At 56.3% G+C, this 9,325-nt stretch overlaps 2 non-coding genes across 2 annotated transcripts; both read right to left on the bottom strand.

The window, feature by feature from the left end:
* Positions 1–3,644: 3,644 nt before the first annotated feature.
* Positions 3,645–3,798, bottom strand: LOC146834587 (5.8S ribosomal RNA). The gene has a single exon (XR_014960849.1). It is a non-coding gene; the product is annotated as a 5.8S ribosomal RNA (ribosomal RNA).
* Positions 3,799–4,792: 994 nt separating this feature from the next.
* Positions 4,793–6,590, bottom strand: LOC146834586 (18S ribosomal RNA). The gene has a single exon (XR_014961003.1). It is a non-coding gene; the product is annotated as an 18S ribosomal RNA (ribosomal RNA).
* Between the last annotated feature and the right edge of the window lie 2,735 nt (positions 6,591–9,325).

Here is a 9,325-nt window from a genome sequence, read left to right as displayed (position 1 = left end):
GGTTTTGCCCTCGCTGGGAAGCCGGCCGCAGAGGATGGCGCCTGAGGCGCATGCGCACGGGCAGCCAGTGGGACACCACGGACAGCCACGCACGGCATGCAGCCAGGCCACCCGTGACGGGGCAGGCCAGTCGCCAGGCCCCCTTATCGGGGGGCCAGGTGCGCCGGCGGCGTACCTCCGCGGCAGGACCCAGCCAGGGACCCTGCCACGGGCGATCGGGGGGGTCTGACCTTGTGGGGGGATGAAGGGGAAGTGGAGTTCACCCTGCGATGGCCCCAGCCGTGTCCCGGGGAAGCCCCAGGGCGATTGACGATCGAGCGACCCTCAGACAGGCGTAGTCCCAGGAGGTAGCTGTCAAGGTAGCTAAAAATACAGCTAAGAATACTCCTAAAAGTATAGAATCTAGGATAACGCCGTCCTTGCGGTCCTACTTTAAGGCTACTCCACAAGTCCTGCGTCTTCCCGATCAGCAACTACTTGAAAATACTTCTTCCATGATGGCGTTGCAGAACAATCTTGAATCTTCAGTATTGACTACAGACCCGATTATTCTTTCAGGGCCTGCTAAAACAAGCGCCTTACTGTTCCCGGTTGGAAAGACAGATACGAATTTAGAGGAGGATGTTGAGGCTGGGGATAATACCAGTACTCTTTTAGTCCTCCCTACTCAAAGTTCCACACCCCCTGCTGTGAGTCTCAGTGCTTTGGGACAACCGTCAGCCCTCTCGCCCAATATCTCGCCCAGTGTCTTGCTCCAAAGTACTAATGATGGGTCAAATTCGATGGGTTTACCGAGTGTCATACCGTCGACTACCTTACTACAAAACCAAATAGATCTTCCATGCTCCACAGAGCCTTTGACCTCCTTGTCACCCTCAAAGCATTCGGCTATGGAGCTTTTACCAACGATGAATATTCCTGAGTCTTCGTTATTAGGGTCATCACACAGTATCGATTTACCACAGGAAGATGGTCGAGGGGGTACAGCTTCTGCCTCTGCTTCAGATACGTACTCAGCTGGCGGGGTTGACCCATCTTTAGCTTCATACCTCCAGACGATGTTTTCATCTTTATCAGCAGACATTAAAAAAGGCTTCGAGGCCTCGGCAACTATCCAATCTGAAATTCGGAATTTTTGCGAGTCTCTAGATAGTAAACTAGTCAGCCTCGCTACAAGAACGGAAAGATTGGAGGATAATATGACAGTCATGTCTTTGCATTTGGATGACGCCAAATTAGATATTGGTAAGCTTAAAAAGGAGGATCTGATGTTGGCTGAGAGGATGGAGTCTTTAGAGAATAATGCACGCCGTAATAACCTCCGTATTCTCAACATTCCGGAAGGTAGTGAGGGGTCAGATATTAAGCAATATATCACCCAACTGCTAAAAGAATCCCTGAGATTAGATCAGTCGGTTGAGGATCTATCTCTTGACATCCAGCGTATCCATAGAGACCCCTTCAGGAGGAACCCTCAAAGGGAAAAACCAAGGAAAATACTGGTGAACTTCCGTACTTACACTCTGAAGGAATCTATCCTGAGTTTGGCCCTAAAGCAGAAGTCATTGAGTGGGAAGGGGTTCAACTTTCAGGTTAGATCAGACTTATCAAGGGCCACTCTGGATAAGCAGTGGGAGTTCGGGAGGAGGCTGGAGGCATTTAGGAGCCTTGGCGCAGTGGCCCAACTAGTATTCCCAGCCGCCCTGAAGGTCATGCATAATAACACTATGCACAATATTCGATCTGTGCAGGCGGCTGATGAGCTCCTAATTTCTCTGGGGAAGAGTAGAGATAAGAATAAAGATAAGGGGGCCTCAAGTTAAGAGCAGAGCAGAGTATGGTTTTTGTAAAAATGGGTCCATTCATTGCTATAGGGAAGGCTATAAAAAAAAAAAAAAAAAAAAAAGAGGAATTTCTTTTGTACACTGCAGGATTTATAATATATTGGCTTTTCCTATTTTTTCCTATTTTTTTCTAATCTTCTTCTTCTTCTTCTTTTTTTTCTTCACATCTTGAGGGCGTAAATATATCAGCAAAGATAGGTCAGGATAGGACAGGAGCTCAGTAAGAGTGCTATCTACTGGTTTATCCAGATAGATAAAGCAAGGGTTTTCCATGGGGTGGGGGGAGGCTTGGGGGGGCACGAGGGGTTGGTGCAAGTTAAAATTTTAAAAAAGTCCTCTTTTCTTGCCCAGTGTTATCTTTCACTGGTATGGAGAATTATAGTTTTGCAGGGGAAAGGTAGTACTGTTAGTAGAGGTAGAGGTTTTTCTTTTTGTGACCATGAGGTGAACACCTGGCTGGGGAGTGGAATTTGCTGTTATGGATAAGTTTAGAGTTCTTTCATGGAACGTTAATGGTTTGCGCTCCAGTCCAAGAAAATGGAAGATTATGCAGTATCTTCGAGATTTCGATGCCCAAATACTTATATTACAGGAAACTCATCTTACAGAAAAAGAGATTCTTTCTTTAGTTAAGAAAAATAGATGGGTTGATTTCTGCGTATCCACCACACAAAACTCTAATACTAGAGGTGTTGTAATTATTTTTAAAAAATCATTAAAAGCAAGGCTAGTTGACAAACTTACTGACTCTAGTGGGAGGTGGCTCATTGTTTCGGTAATTATAGCTGGGGTCCGAGTTACCATAGTAGGTTACTATGGGCCTAACCAGGATGACCCATCAGTTCTGGGTACTGTGTTTTCCCATCTGCTTCTTTATCCAGAACCGATTATCCTGGCTGGAGATTTTAATGTGGTCTTGGACCCTCTTCTCGATAAATCTTCATCTAACAGACCTATATCTCCATCTAAAACTAGGTCTTTTTTACTTGATAAAATGAAGGAGTTCGGATATGTGGATATATGGAGACTTAAGTCTGGTCTAAGACAGGGCGTCTCATTTCGTAATTATAAATATCAACATCAGTCAAGGATAGACTTAGCATTGGTCAGTCAGGAACTAGTTAAACTGGTACAAAAGGTTTATTATCTTCCCTTTCACCTCTCTGACCATGCTGCTCTATGCCTTGAATTTGCTGGGTTGTCAGAGACCACAGTTGGAACTTGGTCATTTGACCGCTCATTCCTCCATGCTCCAGACGATATCTCTTTTTTAAGAACCGAATCACAGTATTTTTTTGATAACAATACTGGCTCAGCTTCCTCCGGTTTTGTATGGGACGCGTTCAAGGCTTTTTTGCGGGGGCTAATTACTAACAAGGTCTCGTATAAAAGGGGGAGCCGGGGAAGGCCAGACCCCTGTTGGAGCAGGGGCCTGGCGTACCCAGTAGTGCGCGCCCTCTTTTCCCGGATCACGTCTGGAGGGGTTTTGCCCTCGCTGGGAAGCCGGCCGCAGAGGATGGCGCCTGAGGCGCATGCGCACGGGCAGCCAGTGGGACACCACGGACAGCCACGCACGGCATGCAGCCAGGCCACCCGTGACGGGGCAGGCCAGTCGCCAGGCCCCATTATCAGGGGGCCAGGTGCGCCGGCGGCGTACCTCCGCGGCAGGACCCAGCCAGGGACCCTGCCACGGGCGATCGGGGGGGTCTGACCTTGTGGGGGGATGAAGGGGAAGTGGAGTTCACCCTGCGATGGCCCCAGCCGTGTCCCGGGGAAGCCCCAGGGCGATTGACGATCGAGCGACCCTCAGACAGGCGTAGTCCCAGGAGGAACCCGGAGCCGCAAGGTGCGTTCGAAGTGTCGATGATCAATGTGTCCTGCATCTCACACTAACTCTCGCAGCTAGCTGCGTTCTTCATCGACGCGCGAGCCGAGTGATCCACCACCAAGAGTCACAGGCAACTTTTCGAAAACGTTCACCCTCCTGCGGGCGCAGGGGAGGTGGGAGGAAGGTGACGCCGTCCGTCCGCCCGCCGCCCACATGGCAAGATGGCCCGGGAGCCCCGTTCAAGGCTTCCCCTCTGGGAGTCAGCACCGTCGAGAGAAAAAAAAATTGCCAGGCGCTCGGCCCTGGAGCCCGCCCCCACCTACCCACCCAGGGGTGAGGGAGGGGGCTCCCATAGCGACGGGAGCAGCAAACCCACAGCTGCTGGTCCCTCCCGGGGTAACCCAGGAGGGACCACGCGAGTCTTCTTACCGCCCAGCCCGGCCACACGGGACTGGGTCAGACTTGGTACCTGGCAACGAGGGAGGGTCGCTCCACCTGCACATCAGCCGTCTGTCGCCGCACGGCCCGAGCCATGCCAGGGAGGCTGGTGATCAGCCCACCACCACCCTCAGGGTCGGAGGCGCCGGAAGGGAAGAGCCAGGAGGCTCCCCATCCCGCACGCCTCCCACTGAGAGGAGCTGGGGTCCCCTCGCATGCCCTCGGCCCCTTCCCTTCCAGGCCGCCCTGCCGTGCAAGAAGGGCCGCTCCTCAGTTACCGAACAAGCGGTCAGATCGGGCCGGGTCTTGCAACGCCGGAGGGTCCAGCCGGCACCAGGGCCTTTTCGAGGGAGGGGTGGTGCCAGCCAAGAGATGTACTGCCATTCGGTTCCACCCTCCTCACCGCTGGGGGGAGTCGTGCTGGGTGAGCTTGGGTTCTGTCTCGGAGAGGGACAGGGGATGTGGGCCGCCCCCCGTCCCTGGTCCCTCGCGCGTCGGTCGGGCCTTCCCCGGGGAAGGGGCCCGCCGAAGTCCCGGTCCTCACCAGAGAGCCTCATGCGGCTGCGGACTGTTCCGCCGGCCGGGGCGCGCCAGGTCAAGGCCGGGCCCTGTGCCTACGGTGCGTGCTCGCAGGAGGCGGGCTGAGGGCTGGTGCCGTAGGTTGCTCGGGCCGCTCCGCCGTTAATGATCCTTCCGCAGGTTCACCTACGGAAACCTTGTTGCGACTTTTACTTCCTCCAGATAGTCAAGTTTGATCGTCTTCTCGGCGCTCTGCCAGGGCCGTTGCCGACCCCGGCGGGGCCAATCCAAGGACCTCACTAAACCATCCAATCGGTAGTAGCGACGGGCGGTGTGTACAAAGGGCATGGACCTAATCAACGCATGCCTATGACCCGCACTTACTGGGAATTCCTCGTTCATGGGAAATAATTGCAATCCCCAATCCCTATCATGAATGGGGTTCAGCGGGTTACCCGCACCTGTCAGCGAAGGGTAGACACACGCTGATCCGTTCAGTGTAGCGCGCGTGCAGCCCTGGACATCTAAGGGCATCACAGACCTGTTATTGCTCGATCTCGTGTGGCTGAACGCCTCTTGTCTCTCTAAGAAATTGGATGCCGACCGCTGGGGGTCACGTAACTAGTTAGCATGGAGGAGTCTCATTCGTTATCAAAATTAACCAGAGAAATCGCTCCACCAATTAAGAACGCCCATGCACAACCACCCACAGAATCGAGAAAGAGCTATCAATCTGTCAATGCTTTCCGTGTCCGGGCCGGGTGAGGTTTCCCGTGTTGAGTCAAATTAAGCCGCAGGCTCCACTCCTGGTGGTGCCCTTCCCTCAATTCCTTTAAGTTTCAGCTTTGCAACCATACTCCCCCCGGAACCCAAAGACTTTGGTTTCCCGGAAGCTGCTCGGCGGGTCATGGGAATAACGCCGCCGGATCGCTAGTCGGCATTGTTTATGGTCGGAACTACGACGGTATCTGATTGTCTTCGAACCTCTGACTTTCATTCTTGATTAATGAAAACATTCTTGGCAAATGCTTTCGCTTTGGTTCGTCTTGCGCCGGTCCAAGAATTTCACCTCTAGCGACACAATAGGAATGCCCCCGGCCATCCCTCTTAATCATGGCCCCAGTCCCGAAAACCAACAAGATAGAACCGGAGTCCTATTCCATTATTCCTAGCTGAAGTATTCAGGCGACCGGCCTGCTTTGAACACTCTAATTCTTTTAAAGTAAACGCTTCGGACCGCCAGGACACTCAGTCAAGAGCATCAAGGGGGCGCCGAGAGGCAGGGGCTGGGACAGGCGGTAGCTTGCCTCGCGGCCGACCGCCAGTTCGATCCCAAGATCCAACTACTTTTAACTGCAGCAACTTTAATATACGCTATTGGAGCTGGAATTACCGCGGCTGCTGGCACCAGACTTGCCCTCCAATGGATCCTCGTTAAAGGATTTAAAGTGTACTCATTCCAATTACAGGGCCTCGAAAGAGTCCTGTTTTGTTATTTTTCGTCACTACCTCGGGAGTGGGTAATTTGCGTGCCTGCTGCCTTCCTTGGATGTGGTAGCCGTTTCTCAGGCTCCCTCTCCGGAATCGAACCCTGATTCCCTGTTACTCGTGGTCACCATGATAGGCACAGAAAGTACCATCGAAAGTTGATAGGGCAGACATCCAAGTGTATTGTCGCCGTCACGGGGACGTGCGATCGGCCTGAGGTTATCTAGAGTCACCAAAGCGAGCCCGGATTGGTCTTGGTCTGATAAATGCACGCATCCCGGGAGGTCAGCGCTCGTCGGCATGTATTAGCTCTAGAATTACCACAGTTATCCAAGTAACAGATGGAGCGATCAAAGGAACCATAACTGATTTAATGAGCCATTCGCAGTTTCACTGTACCGGCCGTATGTACTTACACGTACATGGCTTAATCTTTGAGACAAGCATATGCTACGGGCAGGATCAACCAGGTAGCCGCACCTGCTGACAGGGTTCGGGGGGCCGCGTGTCCATCTCCCCGACCGGACAACCTTTGCGCACCCCTCCCTCTCAAGAGGCTGCTGGGGGAAAGGAGCCCACACACCTGGGCAGGAGGGCTTGCCGGAGGGGTGGAGAGAGGTGCGGTCGCATGGGCACCGGCAGTCCCAGCCATCTCCCCCGGGAGGGAGAGGTGGGCCGAGGTGCAGCCTGAGCGAGACGTAGGGGTGCCGGAGCCTGTCGGCAGCGGCATCCCTCGGAACGGTCGTTCTGAGCTGCTGCGGAAATGTGCTGGGTGGAGAGGGGTGACGGCGTGGCTCACGCGGCCTACGGACCTGCTGGGCAGCAGTGTCCAAGGGCCTGGCACCACCCGACCCCTTCCGCTCGGGGTCAGAACACTGGGGGGCACGAGCTGCCGGGGCCGCTCGGCCTTCGCTCTGCTGGGTAGGGTGAAGGGCCTCCCGCCAGGCGGCAGGCCCTCGAGTCGAATGTTCCATGCGGGGAGGAGGCTCCTTGCTTGAAACAACAGCCGAGGCTGGCCAAGCAGTCCATCCCTAAACGGACCGAGAGTGCCCAAATCGATCAGAGTACGGCCAGGTCATCCCCTAGCAGGCCGCCCTGCGCGCGGGGGATGGCGGCTTTACATCCCTGCCTGCTCCCGGGGTGAGCAGGCTCGAAGGAAAGGCCCATTGGGAAGGGGCCGAGAGGCAGGCGAAGACCTGGGCCCCCGGGGGCCCCAGCAGGCGGGCCCGGGCGCTGCCTTCCCCTGTCTCGGGCACGCCGGACCTCACGGGGGTCTGACCCAGCAAACCCGGCTAAAAAGGACCAATGGGAAGGGGCTGAGAGCCAGGTGCGTACCCGGGCCCCTGGGGGCCCCGGCGGGCAGGCCCGGGTGCTGACTTCCCCCGTCTCGGGATCGCTGGACCTCACAGAGGTCTGACCCAGCAAACTCAGAGAAAAAGGACCATCGGCAAGGGGGCTGAGAGGCAGGTATGCATACCCGGGCCCCTGGGGGCCCGCATCTGGCGGGCCCGCGTGCTGCCTTCCCCCGTCTTGGGATCGACAGACCTTAAGGAGGACTGACCCAGCAAACTCCGAGAGAAAGGACCATCGGGAAGGGGCTGAGAGGCAGGTGCGTACCCGGGCCACTGGGGGCCCCGGCGGGCAGGCCCCGAGTCTGCCTTCTTCTGTTTCGGAATCGCCGGACCTCACGGAGGTCTGACTGACCCTCTCCCTAGTAATCCGGAGGAAAATTACCCCCCTTTCTTGTAATCCGTGCACACAAGGTGACAGAGGGGACCCAAGGCGCAAATGTACCCGACCTCCTGGAGCCCTCGCTGGGATCGAAGAGGCAAAAGGACCCTCATCGGGACTTCCAGGCATGCCCGGCCATCTGGTCACCCCATTGGAAAACATTGCGCGCGACCAGATGGCCGAGGGGAGAGGCGCGACCAGATGGCCGGAGCTCCTGAACCCAGCCAAGCAAGGGGAGGCTCCCCGGCCACAACGGAACCCCGTCCCGGGCCTTTGGCAGTGCCGCAGGTCGTGGGACGGGGCCCAGGGCCAGAGGCCCCGACCCGGGGCCTGGCGGGGCCCCTGGAGCCAGCCGGGGCTCCCAGGCCCGGAGGTGCAGAAGAAGCCTCCCCGGGCCCACCGGACCCCGTCCTGGGCACCCTGCCACACGGCAGGACCCAGGACAGAGCCCAAGGTGGGTAGGCCGCCCTCCCCGGTGCCCTCAGGGGCCCGGCCGGAGCTCCTGAACCCAGCCAAGCAAGGGGAGGCTCCACGGCCACAACGGAATCCTGTCCCGGGCCTTTAGCAGTGCTGCAGGCTGGGGGACAGGGCCCAGGGCCAGAGCCCCTGATCCGGAGCCCGGCGGGGCCACTGGACCCAGCCAGGGCTCCCAGGCCCGGAGGCACAGGGGAAGCCTCCCCGGGCCCACCGGACCCCGTCCAGGGCAACCTGCCATGCGGCAGGAGCCAGGACGGAGCCCGCGGTAACTCGTTCTGGCACCCTGCCACATGGCAGGACCGAGGACGGAGCCTGGGATGGGGAGGCCGCCCTCCCAGGGGACCCTGGACCCAGCCCAGCAGGGGGAGGACTGCCGGTTCTCATCCGCGAAGCCTGCCACGCGGCAGGCCCCGGGACAGACCCAGGGCTGGGGCGGCATCCTGGCCTGGCCTGGCCTGTCCAGCTGCCGGCTGAGGACCGCTAGGCCGAGCGGGGTCCCAAAAGTACCCTGTCCCTAGTAATCCAGAGCAAGGCTACCCCCCTTTCTGGTAACCCACGCACTCCGATTGACGGAGGGGACCCTAGGGGCAAACGCGCCCGGCCTCCTGGAGCCCTGACTGGGATCCGGGAGGCAAATGGACCCTCATCGGGACTTCCAGGCCGACCCGGCCATCTGGTCGCCTCATTGGAAAGCATTGCGCGTGACCAGATGGCCGAGGGGAAAGGTGCGACCAGATGGCCGGCACCTGAAAGGACTCCCGTCTGTCCGTCTGACGTTGTTGAGACATCATAATTTGAAGGATTACATTGTGTTTCTTAGAAAGATGGATTGCTGAAGATTCTGATTACCCTGTATTATCCACCATGGACAAAGCTTTAAAATTGATGCAGTGAAACTTTTAACGAAGAAATTGTGATGGAAAATAAAAAAGAGAAAGATGTATTTCTATTCCTATGCATTTTTTTTTTACTAATAACTATTATGGGTAAGGACTTGTAA

The sequence above is a fragment of the Triturus cristatus genome, chromosome 4_2, assembly GCF_964204655.1.
Source record: "Triturus cristatus chromosome 4_2, aTriCri1.1, whole genome shotgun sequence".
In the NCBI taxonomy this organism is placed as follows: Eukaryota; Metazoa; Chordata; class Amphibia; order Caudata; family Salamandridae; genus Triturus; species Triturus cristatus.
Note: the sequence above shows the minus strand (reverse complement) of the source record. Positions and strands in the feature narration are given on the sequence as shown.